General features: G+C 37.3%; 1 protein-coding gene and 1 non-coding gene across 2 annotated transcripts in view; both read right to left on the reverse strand.

Moving 5' to 3' along the window:
- The window catches only part of LOC135216474 (uncharacterized), a 247,331-nt gene that overhangs the window by 40,893 nt on the left and 187,327 nt on the right, over window positions 1-19,111 (reverse strand). The gene's annotated exons all lie outside the window — the stretch shown is intronic.
- LOC135216936 (U6 spliceosomal RNA) lies at window positions 18,962-19,066 on the reverse strand. The gene has a single exon (XR_010314983.1). It is a non-coding gene; the product is annotated as a U6 spliceosomal RNA (small nuclear RNA).

Raw genomic sequence — 19,111 nt, forward strand, 5'->3', positions numbered from 1 at the left:
GTATGGAACGATAACTTTGGAGGTAGACAGTGAAAAGTCTTATTTCCTCTAAACAGAAAACATTGACATTTACAAGGATCCAGGTGCTGAAAATTCCTCTAGAATGACACCTTCAGCAATACACAGACCACTGCTTCTGACCCAAGGCCATGGCAGTGTTAAATTAAGGACAGATCCTATGATAACTTGAAAATCTTATTATTGGGAGGGGACATTCTAACATCTGCAAGCAGTTAAGGAGATGCCTAAGTTAATGGAACTTTATGGAATTGTGTAGGAACTTTATGGAATTGTGTAGTAGTTGATTTCTTCTCAACGGAAGAATGAGATAGCTACCGAGAGCATTGGAAATTCTGAAAATCATTTGCCCTGAGGCTACAAGGGCCCTACAGGCGACACTAAGCTATTCTTGAACTTGAAATTGCTCAATAGTATTTAGAGTAGATACAAGAGGCAGGCCTATGAGTCTGAATTAGGCAAAATGTAAGGAAACATCCACTGCTCAAGCCTGAGGGCCAACAAAGTAGTAGTAATCATTCAGATGTCCCTGATCATCTACATGCTAGGAAGTCTAAATGAGTGCTCCTTAAGTCCACACCAAGTGCCAAACTTACGGATGTAAAAGCTCTTGCAGGCAGTTGTTCTTCCTGAATCCCCAACTGCTAAAACACTGTCCTTCCACAGAATAAATGATCACACCAATATGTTGTTTCATTTCACTCAAAGCAGCAAACTTTCCACAAAGACTGTTTCTGACTGGGAATAAATCTTCTAAGCATCCTGATGTCTTTCCACTGCCCTGACATCTAAAAAGTTTTACCAGGTGTAGTGTAGACCATTCTATATTGCATGAAAGTGTAATGACACAAGTTAAACTCTGTGTTGCATGACAAGAGGGAAAAGACCAAAACCTGGACTTGGGTTTAAGAACAAAATGGACAATTCTTGGTTACAAAGTCCCTCCTCTCCTACAGTCCTGGAGCCAAAGTTGGTTCTGGATTACTTACAAATTTAATCAACTTTATTTATAGGTCGCAATTCTTATGCTGAAACTGTACATTAATTGAGCATGATTATCTGAAAATATCCTGTGAGGCCATGTTTCCTACTGAGGAGAAGCCCTTACTATATAGAAAGTTACCTTCACGTCTAAAATTCTTCAAGCAGCACATGCCTATTCATCTTGACTGACAAGCATGTATAATTAAGTATCATCCCCACATCACTGGATAAGAATGGGGATCTAGAGAATTAACAATATAATGCATAGAAATTAGGCCAGGAGAAGCCTTTGGAAAACTGTTGACAGAGTTGGCCAACTTGAATCACTGATTCAGTAGAAGTGTCTTGCTCCTAATGTCGACACCATCCACCAATGGGTAACAAGTCCCTGACATAACTTAAAGAGGGCTGCACACTAACCCAAACAAAGTGGACAGAACACCAATACCTTCTAGTAAAAACATCTTGAAGGAACTTGCATGACTGTGAATATATTGGTAAGTGGAATACATTCTGCATGTGTGCCACAAGTCTGACCATTCTTTGGAAAGGCACTAAAACCATGCTAGAAAACCAACAAGTATGTGGACAGACACTTTTCTGTTATTTCAGTTTCCAAACGTTCAAGAATATCTTCAATTACTTATGGAGCTCTCCTAAAAAATTACCCTTGGACCATCATTCCCTTTATACAATCTCTTACTAAAAGAGACTTACGAGAGATTTTGCTTTTGCTGAAGACAAAGGAAGATATAAGAGGGAGATTAAACCAGTGGAGGACAACCAAAAAGAATCACAACTGCCCTTCACCATCTCCACCATGTAATGTACTGGTCCCAAGTCTCTCCACGCATGTTAGGAGGTGCAACTGTCCATATACTAGAACCTGAGTCTGCACTTATCCCCGAAAGGTATAAAATAAGACTACCAATGTATAATCCCTTGTAGCCTTAAAACGAGCTGTATAATCAGACAGGAAGTGAAACTGTTATCACTTCTTCCAAATCGCGTGAGTTGAGCTTGAGGACATTACCCTGCAGCATCAGAAATGAGTTACTTGTTTCCCTTGCAAAAACTCCCACTGGCGACAAACCCTAGAGCTGACTACAGAAACTCGCTGGGTTGGCATCTCCACCTCTCTAAGCAGTCGCAGAGACGAGGCAACGTAGCTAAAAGGTAATAACTCAAGCTAGACTGAAAATCCACCAGCATGTCTGTCAGTCTCGAGTTCATTTTCCCACAGGAAAGAGAAAGAAGCGAACCTCTTACTAAAGACAGTTAAAGGACCAATAAGCCTTGTACAGCAAGAGGTGGCCTTCGGCTCTCTGTGACTTTAAAAGACATAAGATGATACGCAAAAGCAGACCTAAAGGGAGATTTGTACGTCCGAGGACGAGAAAAGTTATGAAATGCTCTCTGATTGGAGAAAACGTTGGTTCTCTTCTCTAATATTTAGATGGCACCAAAATACGCAAAGACAATTAACCCTTAAACGCAGAGCCAGTATTTCTGAAAGTGTCTCCCATATGCCGGCGGCGTTCGGGAGTGAGCGCCGAAGCGGAAAAAGTTAAAAAAAAAAAAAATCACAGCACGCTTAGTTTTCAAGATTAAGAGTTCATTTTTGGCTCCTTTTTTTTGTCATTGCCTGAAGTTTAGTATGCAACCATCAGAAATGAAAAAAAAAATCACTATCCATATAAAGGCGGTCCCCGGGTTACGACGGGGGTTCCGTTCTTGAGATGCGTCGTAAGCCGAAAATCGTTGTAAGCCGGTACATCGTCAAAAATCCTAAGTAAGCCTTACTTTTAAGGCTTTGGGTGCATTGAAAACTATGTAAACTGCATTCTTATGGCATTTTTCATCAAAAAAACCTTCAAATATTGATTATTTTGCATTTTTGGTGTCATATTTCATCTCCCAGATGAGCGTTGTAGGCGTCATAACCCTAAACATGCGTCGTAACCCTGGAAATAACGTCTATTGACAAGCGTCGTAACCTCGGAACGTCGTAAGCCGACACCATCATAACCCGGGGACTGCCTGTATAAATATTGGAATATATGACAGCGCAAAAAAAATTTCATATATAATTGTATACAAATCGCGTTTTGAGCAAAACGGTTAAAGCTGAAGTGTTAATTTTTTGTTGTTGTATTGTACACTAAACTGCGATGATTAAGGTACATAACAATGTGTAACACAATCAGAGCAACACAAAATATTATCACGATATGATGCATGAATTTGAAACGTGAGGACATAAAATTTTTTTTTTTTTTCAAAAATTCACCATAAATCGAAATACTGAGCTAGAGACTCCCCGTTTGTTGCAAAATGAAGGTAATTGATGAATTATTACTAACGTTTACTAACTGTAAGTGTTGTAGCTTACAATTGCAGTTTTCGACCATTTTGGTCGAGTTAAAGTTGACTGAAGGTCAAATTTTTTCTATTTATCGTGATTTATATGAAAATATTTCAAAACTGATAAAAGCTACAACCATGAGTTATTTTTGGCTGTATTCTACATTAAATTGCACAAATTTTCATATATAAAACTTTATGTAACGGCTAATATAAAATGGTACAAACATTACGACAAACTGACAAAAGAATTTCTGATTTTTTCGGCAGAGTTACAGCGCGGACGTAAGGAAAAGTTTTTTCAAAAATTCACCATAAATTGAAATATTGTGTTAGAGAATTCCAATTTGTTGAAAAATGAAGGTAAATTATTGAATATTACTAGAATGTAAGCGTTTTAGCTTACAATTGCAGTTTTCGACCATATCGGTCGAGTTAAAGTTGACCGAAGGTTGAAATTTTGGCACTTACCGTGATTTATATGAAATTATTTCAAAACTAATAAAAGCTACAACCATGGGTGGTTTTTTGTTATATTCTACATGAAATTTTGCACATTTTCATACATAAAACTTTATGCAACGACTATTATAAACGGGGTGCAAACATTACGACAAACTGACAAAAGAATTTCTGATTTTTCGGCAGAGTTACAGCGCGGACATAAGGAAAAAGTTTTTTCAAAAATTCACCATAAACCGAATTATTGTGCTAGAGACTTCCATTTTGTTGCAAAATGACAGTAAATGATTGAATATTACTAGAATGTAAGAGTTTTAGCTTACAATTGTGTTTTTCGACCATTTCGGTCGAGTCAAAGTTGACGAAGGTTGAAATTTTGGCACTTATCGTGATTCATATGAAAATATTTTAAAAAAACTGATTTAAAAGCTTACAACCCATGGGTTGTTTTTTGTTGTATTCTACATGAAATTGTGCACATTTTCATACATAAAACTTTATTTAACGGCTAATATAAAATCGGTGCAAACATTACGACACTGACGAAAGAATTTCTGATTTTTTTGGCAGAGTGAAGGTAAGTGATTTAATATTACTAGAATGTAAGAGTTTTAGCTTACAATTGCATTTTTTGACCATTTGGGTTGAATTAAAGTTGACCAAAGGTTGAAATTTTGGCACATAACATGATTTATATGAAAATATTTTAAAAAATTATAAAAGCTACAACCACGGTTTTTTTGTATTCTACATGAAATTATGCACATTTTCATATATAAAACTTTATGTAACGGCCAATATAAAACAGTGCAAACATTACGACAAACTGACGAAAGAAATTCTGATTTTTTCAGCAGAGGTACCGCGCAGACGTAAGGAAAAAGTTTTTCAAAATTTCACCATAAATCGAAATATTGTGCTAGAGACTTCCATTTGTTGAAAAATGAAGGAAATGATTGAATATTACTAGAATGTAATAGTTTTAGCTTACAATTGCGTTTTTCGACCATTTCGGTCAAGTCAAAGTTGACCGAAGGTTGAAATTTTGGCACATCATTATTTATATGAAAATATTTCAAAACTGATAAAAGCTACAACCATAGGTTGTTATTTGTTGTATTCTACATGAAATTGTGCATATTTTCATATATAAAACTTGATGTAACAGCTAATATGAAATGGTGCAAACATTACGACAAACTGACGAGAGAATTTTGGATTTTTTCGGCAGAGTTACTGGGCGGACGTAAGGAAGTTTTTTCATAAATTCACCATAAATCAAAATATTGTGCTAGAGACTTCCAATTTGTTGCAAAATTAAGGTAAATGATTGAATATTACTAGAATGTAAGAGTTTTAGCTTATAATTGCGTTTTTTGACCATTTTGGTTGAGTCAAATTTGACCAAAGGTTGAAATTTTGGCACTTATCGTGATTTATATGAAAATATTTCAAAACTGATAAAAGCTACAACCATGGGTTGTTTTTAGTTGTATTCTACATGAAATTGCGCACATTTTCATATATATAACTCTATGTAACGGCTAATATAAAACGGTGCAAAAATTATGACAAAGTGACGAAAGAATTTCTGAGATGTGTTGCTGATGCTTTTTAGTGCGAGAAGAATGAAATTCGCGCATGAGTACCTGGGTAACACTTGTAAACAAAACAACAGCTTGATCCGTGAACTCCCGGCATCCCTCAAAGTGCGTGATTCAAATTTTTTTGCCAAGTAGGCCTATAACTATTTTTTCGGGAATATTTAAAAAACTTTTTTGAGTCGACGTATTTTACGTCAGACATTTTAGTCGACGTCAAAATACGTCCAATAGGCGTTTAAGGGTTAAGACATATTCTCTATGTGCCTCTTTCCTCAACAAAATGAGGTATCAGCAAGCAAGGGTAGTGTCAAAACAAATGCCAACCAGCCCGAATGAGTTCCTCAAACACCATTCAAACTCTTCTTCTGTCAGCGGGCGACGAGAGGAGACAGCTAGCAACAGGAGGCAAACAAAAGAGCTTGGTGACAAATAGCAACACTTGTCGATAAGAGGTGACAGCAGCTGAGCGCTGTATCGCATCCACCACGACTCAATGAAAGGAAGACAGTTTTAAGCGACTCAGGACTCGGCCAAGTCCAAACGAGTCAACTGCGTTCACACAAGTCAATAACGTCAGCAGTCTGCACGAGTCAACTGAGGGAAGGAGAATGAGGCACCAGAAGTGGAAGTGGTGGGAGAGGAGTTACGACGACTCTCCTGCCTCATCCAAAAGTGATCGTACATACTTGAAAGTATTCCTATATGAAACTAAGTTAGAAATCTCTGAAGCTAGAATATCTAACTTGGCAAGAACTTTAGATACTACAGACAGTGTAGACTTGAAAGAGAAACATTAAATGAGGCAGTAGTAAGAGATTTGGCGATAACCAAAGAGGAAGCAAGAAAAGAACGAACACAAGCATTACAAAGAAAAAGGAATATGCTTGCTGACGAGAATTTAGAATAACCCAAACATGAGAGAGATAAACAGTCGACTGAGTCACAGAATCCCATCGTCCCGAGAACTGACCCGGTTCTCTGGCTGCAGACACTACCAACTGTCGCAGGGCAGTCCTAAGCTTGGGCTACATACAGACGAGGGCACCAACACCTTACTTCTAACAGGGAACACGAAAAAGAATACACAATGGAGGGATTCAGAATGTTCCCATTTTGAATTTTAGCCAAGCCTAACCCATTTTATTTACAAGAATAATCTACCCACCTGTACGCTTTCTCCAACTTCAGTATAAGTACTCCAGAAATCACCTTAGAACAACAGCACAACAAGACTTACGACCCAAAAACTCCTACTAGACAAAGAGCTCTCCCCTACCAACCACACACCACCAATGTGCCATCTACTCCCCGTGTTATTGTTTACATCCCCCCGACGCTGCCGCCATCTTGTCTATGACGTCACAACACAACTTACATCAACAGACACCTTCTAGAATCAACCATATGCTGTCCATATATAGGACACCCACCATATTTCAACAATGCATAAAATACCAATAACAATTATACAATATATAATCACACTTATCACTTTCTCCCTCCCCTCCAACTGTTTCCTAACCTGGTCCCCTCTTAATTTCCTTCATCCTCCAACTCTTTACCCTCTACATAATTTCTGATACATTCCCCTGAAACTTCTGCTTTATTAATACATAAGCCACTTGCTCCTTTCCTTTTATCCATCTCACCCCCTTTATTTCCCCAGATTCAATGGTTTTCCTTATTGCTGCAATATCTATTTTTAATCTCTTACTACTTACACCAGTGCTCGATTTGATGGCGGTCATTAGTGTTTCACTATCAGTGCTAACCAAAGCTTCTAAATTTCTCCCTCCTATACCTCTTCCACAAATGCTTGAAATATGTCATCCTTCTACGCTTCCCCAACACTCAGGGCTTCGTCTCAATGGTGGATTTTGCCACTCTCCTGGATTTCCTAGACTTCCACCATATGGGAACCCTTCTCCTCTTCCATCTGTCAAGAAAATAATATAACCCAGTTGAGTATGGCCATCTTCTATGTTTCCAAATGAAGCATCTGCATAGGCTTCCCAATAAATCCTTTCTTCTTCCATCTCACTTATTGTAACTTTGCCCATCATGCTCTTAGTTTTTCTCACAATCTTAACCCTTAAACGCGAAGCGGTAAAAAAAAAAAAAAATGTCTCCCGTGTGCCGGAGACGTTTCAGAGTGAGCGCGGTAGCGGAAAAAATATTTTTTTTCAAAAATCACAGCGTGCTTAGTTTTCAAGATTAACCCCTTCAAAGACTTATTTTTTCAACATAATGTTTCAAAAAGAATCTAATTGTTTTATTGAATTAAATTAAAAATATAACTTTTGTTTAGACTCTATTCTAATTTGATTTCAACAGAAAATTGTGATTATTTTATGTAAAATTGTAATTTTTAGAAACTCCACTTGAGACCTTTTTATGGCCAATAACGAGTTATCTCGTATAAATTATAATCATTTTATTCTATCACGAGATATCTCGTATGCTTCGTTTTAGTAATTTTGATAATAGGAATTGAATAAAAAATCATATTGATGCTTGATAACTTTTTATTTTTCCACTTCATTTTGATAAAGTATTTTTTTCATTTCATTTGAATAAAAAAAAAAATTCACCATTAGAATAAACAAAATCATATATTTCTCTTCATTTGGGTAAAAAAAAAAAAAAGAAAAAAAATTCACTTCACATAAACCAGTGTATTTCCCAATCATTTTGTATGGTATGATTTGAAGCAGGGGGTTATACACAGACTAACTTCACATATCTCACACATGTAGCGAGACTCTCGTCTGATCGGTTTTCCATTATTATCCCTTTTCTTAGAGCAAACAACACATTGCCTTGTAGGAAATTTCTTTTTGGGTGTAGGAGGAATGTCAATTGGAAATGCCTTCTGAATAGCGGGTAGGATTCGCTGAAATAGATGGTCTACCTGGTCTTTTTGTTTGAGGGATTTCAGCATGATACTTCTTCAGAGTTGAATCAATTATTTCCAACCTGAATTTGAGAGATGAACAGCAATTTTCATTACTCATCTTGAAACACTGATATGCATTCCAAAGGGCTTAGACTCTAGATGTGGAAGAAAACTTTTTTGTAATATTTTTTTGTTCTTTTCCTGGGAACAGGATAATTTGCCAAGTTTTGATCCAACTTATCCACACCACCCATTGTGTGGTTATAGTCTACTACAACTTTGGGCTTCTTTTTCGTACCTCTCCTACTCGCAATTTCAACTTCATCACTATTGTGAACTGTGGAGAGTAGAAACAACATCTTTTTTATCCTTCCATCTCATGGCCATAACTTTACCTCTACGATAAGCAGACATTTCCCCTTCTTCAACTTTTCAGTTTTCAATGAAACTGGCAGGTCTTTTCGATTTATTCTAACAGTGCCATAGCAATCTGTTCATACATTTTTACTAGAATATCCACTAACTCAGGACTGGTGTAATAATTGTCTATTGTAAGGCAATAGCCTTTATTCAAAAGAGGTTTCAGTAAAGTCATTACAACCTGTGAAGATTTAGGCAATTCATTGAAATCCTGGTCGAATTGTGTTCCTTTACCTACATAAATAAAAAAAACTCCACACATATCCTGTACTCGCTTCACATACATAAAGAACTTTATGCCGAATCTTGATCTCTTCAATGGGATATATTGCACCCATCCCAATCTTCCTTTATATAGCAAGAGAGACTCATCAATTGAAATATCTCTTTGTGGGGTGTAGCAGTTCTAAATTTATTTTCTAAGTGCACATAAATAGGATATATCTTATTCAGTTTGGGTTGGATTGGATTTGGCGATGCGATTTGCATCGTATGCTTCATTATCAGAAAAATGCAGGTACTGCCTGATTTTCTTGTATCTTTGAAAGGCATAGTTTCAGCAAAAATTGGGGTTCTAAGAAGTGGATTTTAGACCAATACAAGGATTCTTCAGGCTTCTTTACAATTCCTTTCAAAGTATTTAGTGCTAAGAAAACTCTGAGTTCAGGTGGAGTTACAGGATGCCACGTATTTGGGTCTGCATTGCATTGCTCAGCAAATCTATTGGTTTCAGTGCAAATAAGTTCAATCAGTTCATCATCAAAAAATACATGGAAAAAATCTAAAGGCGACATACTTTCAATATTCCCTGGGATATTGAGACCTGTTGTTCCTGTGAATGGAAATCGAGGGGGTGGAGGGGCAGTAGAATCTGCGATTCTCCTCCATTGTGTTTCATCCATTAACTGTATCTGTATCTGTATTGGTATCGCTGTCATCGTCACTGGAATCATCCAAGCATGAATCGTCGCCTTCTGAGCCAGAACTTTCAAGCTCTGTAAATGATTCCTCAGTATCACTGTTGTCATGGTAATTTGCCATAACTGGGCTAAAATAAAAAATAAATAAAATAAAAGGCTAGAATAATAAATAAATAGTCAAGATACTAACAAATTACTCGACAATATATCATATAAACAGTCTAAAATAAAAAAAAAAGAACAATGAAACTTACCTAAAACGTGAAAATGAAGAAATACAGAAGATTCTAAAAGTCACCACTGGAGAGCTAGTAAAATAGTGCGTACTCATCGTAAAAAAAGGAAAAAAAAAAATCCTTGGAAAAAATTATACTTGACGTATCACAAAATGGTCAAGAGACAAACAAACGACACGAAATCATCATAATAAGTCAATAATATAACATATAAACAGTCTTAGATGACAAATAAACAACCAAATTTACTTAGAACTGGCAAAAATACGATATAAAATACGTACAAAACGAACGAACAACCTCTCAAGATCACCGGTTACTCTATATACCACAAAATACTCATGGGGTTAGCTAACAAGACACACAGCAACACGATGATCAATAATATAACATATAATCAGTCTAAGATGACAAATAATGCAACCAAACTTACCTAATTAGGCAAAAAATACGCAAAAACAAAAAATACAAAGGTCAAAGATGGCAGCTGAAATGCTACTAATGACGCGTCGTCTGCGCGAAAAAAATACAGAAAATTATCGTTGGTAACTCACGACTTCCAGCAGCAAATACCACTGCCAAACGTATGATATAGGACGAGATATCTCGGAGAAGCCTGCTGTAACAATACTGAGCCACGAGAAATCTTGTATTAGCCCAATATACACGTTTAACTTTTCAACGAGATATTTCGTGGTAAGTCCAAAATTTTTAGCACACTGATAACGATATATCTCGGGTTAATCTTGTAAGGGTTAAGAGTTCATTTTTGGCTCCTTTTTTTGTCATTTGCCTGAAGTTTAGTATGCAACCATCAGAAATGAAAAAAATATCATATCAATATATAAATAATGCGATATATGATAGCGCAAAAACGAAATTTCATATATAATTGTATTTAAATCGCGCTGTGCGCAAAACGGTTAAAGGTAACAAGTTACTTTTTTTTTCGTTGTAATGTACACTAAATTGCGATCATTTTGGTATATAACACATTGTAAAACGATAAAAGCAACACAGAGAAAATATTATCACAAAATAAAGCATGAATTCGTAACGCGCGTACGTAAACAAATATTTTTTTCAAAAATTCACCATAAATCTAAATATTGTCCTAGAGACTTCCAATTTCTTTCAAATGAAGACAAATGATTGAATATTACTATACTGTAAGAATATTAGCTTACAAATGCAGTTTTCGACCATATCTGACGAGTTAAATTGACCGAATGTCGAATTTTTTTATTTTTTATATATTTTTTATATGCAATTATTTCGTAAATAAGAAAAGCTACAACTTTTAAATATTTTTCGTTTTATTCTACATGAAATTGCGCACATTTTTCATATATAAAACTCTATGAAATGCCTAATATGAAATGGAGCAAATATTCTGAGAATGGGACTCACAGCATTTCGGAGATTTGTGGCGGAGATCCGCGCACGGAGGGAAGGAAAGTTTTTTTTGTTTTTTTTAAAAATTCACCATAAATTTAAATATTGTGCTAGAGACTTCGAATTGTTTCACCATGAAGATAAATGACTGAATAGTACTAGACTGTAAGAGTTTTATCTTACAATTGCGTTTTTCGACCATTTCGGTAGAGTCAAATTTGACCGAACGTGGTTTTTCTATTTATCGTGATTTATATGCAAATATTTAAAAAATGAGAAAAGCTACAACCTTCAACTATTTTTTGTTGTATTATACATGAAATTGCGCACATTTCATATATAAAAACATATGTAACGGCTAATTTAAAATGGTGCAAAACATTACCACAATCGACACGTATGATTTTTTTTTTTTGGAAGTGTTACCGCTGCGGACATAAAGAAAATGTTATTTTTTTCATAAATTCACCATAAATCGAAATATTGTGCTAGAGACTTCCAATTTGTTGCAAAATGAAGGTAAAATACTGAATATTACTAGAATATAAGCGTTTTTAGCTTACAATTGCGTTTTTTGACCATTTCGGTAGAGTCAAAGTTGACGAAGGTTGAAAATTTGTCACTTAACATTTTTTATATGAAAATATTTCAAAATTGATAAAAGCTACAACCATGGGTTGTATTTAGTTGTATTGTGCATGAAATTGCGCATATTTTCATATATAAAACTTTATGTAACAGCTAATTTAAAATGCAAAACATTACCACAATCGCATGTATGATTTTTTTCGGAAGAGTTACCGAGCGGACTTAAGGAAAAAAAGTTTTTTCATAAATTCACCATAAATCGAAATATTGTGCTAGAGACTTCCAATTAGTTGCAAAATTAAGGTAAATGATTGAATATTACTAAAATATAAGAGTTTAGCTTACAATTGCGTTTTTTGACCATTTCGGTAGAGTCAAAGTTGACCGAAGGTTGAAATTTTGGCACTTATCGTTATTTATATGAGAATATCTCAAAACTGATAAAAGCTACAATCATGAGTATTTTATTGTATTCTACATAAAAAAACTGTGCACATTTTCATATATAATACTCCATGTAACGGCTAATTTAATTGGTAAAAAAAATTATGTCAAAGTGACGAAATAATTTCCGAGATGTGTCACAGATTACTTTTTAGTGTGGCAAGAAAGAAATTCGCGCTTGCGCGCCTGCGTAACGATTGTAAACAAAAGAACACCTTGATCCGTGAACTCCCAGCATCCCCCCCCAAGGTGCGTGAGTTCAAGAGTTTTTGGCTGGTAGGCCTAAAAATATTTTTCCGCGAATTTTTCAAAAACTTTTGTATGTAGACGTAAAATACGTCCAGTCGGCACCCGAGAGAAAAAAAATTTCGACGTAAAATACGTCCAGTCGGCGTTTAAGGGTTAATAAAGCTTCTTCATATCCTGAGTTGTTCCTTCTTTAAATGCTTTACTTAATTCGCTAACATCATATGATATTTCTGGCATCGTGTGTAGTGATACCCAATTCAGCTGTCCTACCACTGATCTATACTCAGTTAACTCCTTTTGTTCTAGCACTCTATTACCCGTGTATCTTCTAGCCTCTGGTTCTCTTATAGAATTTATACTGCCACTGATTAGGGGAAAATCTATTCTCCTTCTGCTCTATTACTACTCCTATATACTTGAACCTTTTACTCTCTTGTTCTCCTACTTGCAATTTCCCTTTCAATTTCCCAATCATTTCCTTAAGAATCCTTCAGTTCTTCCGTAGCAAAAATCATCTACATGTGTACACAAAATGCCATTCAATTTATTGTCCTTTATCCAAAAGAATATATTAGGTTCTAGTCTACTTCTCTCACCCTGAAGCACCTTCACTACTTTCACCACTTTACAATACCATGCTTTTGCTGCATCCTTGAGCCCATAGAGAGTTTTCTTCAACTTCCATAATCCCCTCCACCCGTCTTCCCTCAGTGGCTTCAAATACACTTCTCTCTCTGTTTCTCGTCACCTTCTAAATATGCAGTTTTGACATCCAATGTATAACTATTCCAATTTTTCACCTTTATTATGGTTAGACAGAATTTTAAAATTTCAGCATTGCATGTGGGAGCGTCCTTTTCCCACTCTGCCATCTCTTCTTCAAACCCTCTAGCTACCAATCTTGCTTTACATATCCTTTCCTCCCCCTTTTATCTTTTCAGTTACTATCCATCTTGTGGATATAGCTTTTTGTCCAACATCATTTACCTCCTCATATACCTGGTTATCTCTCCAACTTTGAGGTTCTTTTTCTTTAGCTTCCATTATGATTCTATTTTCATATCCCAGCAACACCTCTTCATCTTGAATTTTTTCTACCGGACTATAATCCCTCAAGTTAACCCACCCTTTGTCACCTGACTGTGAGTCTCGTACATTGTACGAATCAGCCCATGCTTGGCTTGATCTTTTTCCTGCAAGACCTAATATAGTCCATTCTTCTACTTGTCCTGTATCGTTGTTTATAGCTCTAACTCTATTTCCCTTTTTGAATTTTGGTATCTCTTCCATTAACTCGCCTTCTACTGACCCACTTTCCCCGGTATCTTCCACTGTTTCCTCTATCACCTCCCTTTCTATAGTCTCTTCTGTGTCTGCATTCCTTCTCCCACCTTCTCCTCTACTTCTTGCCAATCTACTTTCCCTTCATTTGGGCCATCTGATCTACCTTTCACACCATGGGATTTATCTATTCTAGCAGATATCTCTTCTGTATCTGGTGATCGTTGTTGAATCCTAGTCACATGTATCCTAGCTACTTCTCTTAAAGAATCCCCATGTTTGACTATTATTGTTTTCCCCAATACTCCCACTACCTGAGCAGGTCCTCTCCATTCATTTTCATTTTCCTTCTTATAGAATACCTCATCTCCTACCACTGCTTCTGCAAATTTATGTTCTCTGATGTTTTTGTTTAACGCTATTCCTATTTTATTACGACTCATTTTTTATAAACGCTTCTCTGGGCTTGTGCACTGCATTTAGTGTGTCCCTTACCATACCCTCTTCCATCCCTTTTTCTCTGCTTGCAGGACTTAAACTTTCTTCTCCCATTAGGTTAGGCAGTGAAGGGTTTTCCAAATACTAATTAATTGGGAGATAAACCTCCATTATTCATTAAGCAGTTCCTAGCACTCACTACCCATTTCAATGCTATGGACCAATCTACTTCCCCTTCCTCATCATCTTTCTTACACTTCCCTTGATCATGCCTACGGTCTTTTCACATAATCCGTTGCTCCACGGAGATTCTGATGCTGTGGCTAATACTTTAATATTCCATCTTTCTGCCATTCTCCTTACTTTTTCATTTTGAAATTCTCCCCCATTATCTGACAATATTTTGGAGGGTGCTCCAAATATAGCAAACCAGCACTCAAAAAGTGTCTTTATTATAGTTTCTGGTTTCTTACCTTATATCCAACAGGCCTGACACTACCTCATTGCCATATCCACTATTACCAAGAACTTTCTCTCTTTTATCTCTCCCACATCCATCGCTACAACTTCGTTAAACGTTTTACTCCAAGAAAAGCCTACTACTGGTTTGGCGGGGTTTCTTTTGTATCTTTTACAAACCTCACAATTTTCAATCAGTTCAGTTAGTAACTTTCTTATTTCCTCTTTTTCTTTTTCGATTAACCCATTACTCCTCTGTTAGCTTCCATATTTTATCTCCACTTCCATGACCAAACTGTAAATGTAATTTCTTCATTGTGTTCTTAATTTCCCTCAGATTCTTTCCCTTCCAACCCTCCAGTAATAATTCTTCTACCTTCCTCCTCCTTATAGGTAGTACTCTTAAATGACCCTGTTCGTCTTCTCTTAACTCTACTTTCATTCCCCCTAATACTTCTATCATGACACAATTTTCTTTCAAAATTTTAGGGGTGTCATACCCATTTTACTCCATGGTTTGCTTACCTATCAGCTAGGGTATATCACCCTGCAGAATTTCTGTTTTCCAATAAAACTTTCTGTTTTTTAGTATCACCGGTATTTCTATTATTCCTTTGGACTTATAAGATGTCTCACCAAAATTAAACACCTTTATAGACTCTGTCCTAGTGTCACTCATTCTCCTCAATTCTTCCTGACTCAAATCCATGACAATACGTGCTAGTCACCAATTCCCCACCCGCAAAACTGGTTGATTTACAACCTGTGTCCAAAATTGCATCAACCACCTCCCACGATGCTTCCACTATTTTATTAACTTCTCCTACATAAAACTCTTCTTCTTCTGTCCCAGTTTCTGTTTTCAGCTTATTTTCTTCTAGTCTTGTTTCAGTTTTCTTCCTATTATGAAAATTCTGAGGACAATCCCTAGCCCAATGCCATTCCCAGCTGTATATTGCACATACTGTTACCTTCCCTTCTTTGTTTATAGGATTTCTACCACCCCTACCTTGGTTCCATCTTCCCCGATATCTCTGGTTTTCCCTCCCTCTCCCAGAACTGGCATTGCCTTCTGACGACCCCACCATTCCTGTTCCTCTTTAGTCCCTAATCTCTCAAATAGTCTTTTCATTGTTTGCGACACTGTTTCGTACTCTAGCTTTTCTTGCCCACAAGGCAATAATACCATTTGTTTTTTATTTTCTGTGAGATTTGCTTGCTCTATTACATGATATCCCTTGACTTCCCCTTCAAGCGCGCCTTTCCCCATTGCTCTTTCACACTCAGATGCTGCCTTCTCATATCTATTTAAATAGTCCACCATCTTTTCACTAGATTCTCTTCTTATTAGAAGGTATCTTTTTATTCTGCCGTAATTCTCCATTACCGAATCTTTTAGATAGGCCTTATCTAGTTTCTCTACGATTAACTTTGAACCCTCTGTACCAGTAAGTTTATCTCTATCTAATGCTTGCACTAGCTCTCGGTCTTTCCCTTTTAAGCTCATTCTCATTTCTATCGCCGGGTATTTTGTATCTTCTCCATACAACAATAGCCAATCTTCGGCTTGACCTTTCCATTCTTTGTATTCTTCTTGTATCCCGCTAAACCTAGGACATTCCCTTCTCCATCTAGTAGTCTCCCTTTGTTCACTGTCGGATTCAGGCATCTTTGATCAACCAAGCTCTGCTACCAGTTTGAATTTTAGCCTAGACTATTCCCTTTTATTTAAACAAATGAATAACCTACCCACCTGTACGCTTTCCCCAACTTCAGTATACTCCAGAAATCACCTTAAAACAACAGCACAACAAGACTCCTACCAGACAAAGAGCTCTCCCCTACCAACCACGCACCACCAGCACGTGCCTTCTACTGCTCGTGTTATTGTTTACATCCCCCCGACGCCGCCGCCATCTTGTCTATGACGTCACAACACAACTTAAATACATCAACAGACACCTTCTAGAATCAACCAAATGCTGGCCATATATAGGACACCCACCATATTTCAACAATGCATAAAATACCAATAACAATTATACAATATATAATCACCCATCTCAAACTCAGTTCAACTGGTATTAGAACTAAAAATAGGTTTAATGTTCTAACTTCTCGTTATGCTTTTCCTGAACTGAATGGGGAGCAGAAGGCGGAGCTACAAAAGAAGTCAATACTAGCCTACTAAAATGCCTAGTCTGAGTAGGGATAGCCTGACAGGTTTAAGTCCTGACCTAACTAATAGCTTTCGCATTCTATTAGTTTCCCGTCTTTCCTATAACTGACATATTCAGGCATAAATTTCTCAGAACAATTCCCTACATTCTTCAAATCTAGTAGTTCCAAGATCACACTCTGTACCCTTGCAAGTACAAAGGAATGTTGATCAGCTTCCAATTTCAACATCCTGGTTACACCAACAAAATTCCTACATAGCCTGATGTTATTGGTTTTGCTTCAGGTGGAAGATATCCTAAGAAAATGAAATTACAATAATGTAAACAGGTGTAAAACAGCCAAACTTCATTGAATACCAACAATCGCCTAGCCGCAATGGCGGCAAGGAGAATTCTGACAAGAGCTAAAAAATTTGACACACACCTGATGGAGAACAGGTAAACTAGAAAGTCATCCGGGCAGCCATTCAATTTTTTTTGTTTGAATGCCGACTCGCCTAATTGGCGAGGAGATAGAGCTAAATTTAACAGTAGGTAAGATTTATCTTTTATAATCTTCTTTTCATTATGTCTGTGACACTTTTATATTCCAACTTTCCTTGACCACAAACTGCTAATACCATTTGCTTTTTTTCTGTAAGATTTGCTTCTTCTAATACATGAAATCCCTTAGCTTCTCCTTCAAGCATGCTTTTCCCTATAGCTCGGTTACACTCTCAAAAAAACACTAACTGACTTACAACCCACAGCCTAACACAAAGCTCTCACTACCCATCCACACCAAAATGCATAGCTAGTTCAAACTTCCTTGTTTACCTTTTTCACACTCCCATGACCCACATCTTGCGTCCTATGACACAACACAAACAGTTTCACTTTAAGACAAAGAATGTTTTGTTATAAAAACATCTCATGAAATTAAAAATGTGCTTCTTATACATTTCATAAATGAATAACGCCCATACAATTTCACTAATGCAGAAAAATTAAAATAAAATAATAATGACTAAACTTTAAAAACCTATATAGTACAATCACACTACACATCCAATATGACACCTTTCCAGGGGTTGTCTGTTGATACCTGGGACTGGAAAACAAGCTCGACTGAGGGGGGTGATTACGTCTTTGTAAACCCCCTCACCCTCTAGGACCTACAGTATGCCTCCCAGGTTAAAGGCCTGTCCACACGATCGGGCCTGATCGGCGTGCTCTGGGGTTGATGGGCAAATTCTGGCGGGCTTATCCGTGAATGTCGTCCACATGGGTGAGGCGATGGAGAGGTGGACGTGCCCGATGATGCCAGTAGTGTGTTCAGTGCGGTACGATAAACAATGTGCCTACCGCAAAGAAAAAGATATTGTGTAGTATGATAACTGCTTTGTGTGTGATGAAAAATAAGAAAAAGAAGAGCATATGGCACAAAGAATGGCTCAGTAAAAGAAATGTATACGGTTAACATACGTCTGCCAGGGTCGAAGCTCAAGCCATCGGGCACCACCATGGTGATTTTGCTACAAGAACCCATCGGGCAATTGGATGCTTTACCCGTCAAGTGTGCCCGTTAGAGGGGAGGTCCGCCGATCAGGCCCGATCGTGTGGACAGGCCTTTAGGGGAGTCTGACAGAGGAAACTTTTGTCACAGAGCATTGGGGGACAAGTAGTCACTTCCTCCACTGCACAAGACTTCACAATTACAAGGTCACTATTACAAGGTTAACTTCTTTAACCCAGATACAAGACTGGCAAAGGCATGGGAAGGAAGCAAGGGAGCCAGGTGCAGGAGCAAAAGGATAAAACAAATTGACAGCCTAGTAGCAGGGGAGATAAATTGCATGAGGGAGCTGGTGCCATGCTGTAGATGGCGCCAGGCAAACTAGAAGCTCGGGAGCTGGTAGGTGCTCTAGGACGCACGGAGTATGAGCTGGCGCCAGCGAGTTTAGTTGATTGAGAGTCAGCGGACGCTGCTGGGCGCTCAGAACATGAGTTGCCAGGTTGTTAGCTGCAAGTCAACCTGGCACTAAAAATTGTGGAACGTTTCACAATTGCGTATCATCATTGTGTAGGGGTTATGCTAATCTTCTCTGTATTGTTACAATTTCAGCATATGTATTGCCAAAGCAAGTACTACTGGTGCATGATCGAGAATGTCTTCTCTTGTTAAAGCCCATCA

The sequence above is a fragment of the Macrobrachium nipponense genome, chromosome 6, assembly GCF_015104395.2.
Source record: "Macrobrachium nipponense isolate FS-2020 chromosome 6, ASM1510439v2, whole genome shotgun sequence".
Classification (NCBI taxonomy): domain Eukaryota; kingdom Metazoa; phylum Arthropoda; class Malacostraca; order Decapoda; family Palaemonidae; genus Macrobrachium; species Macrobrachium nipponense.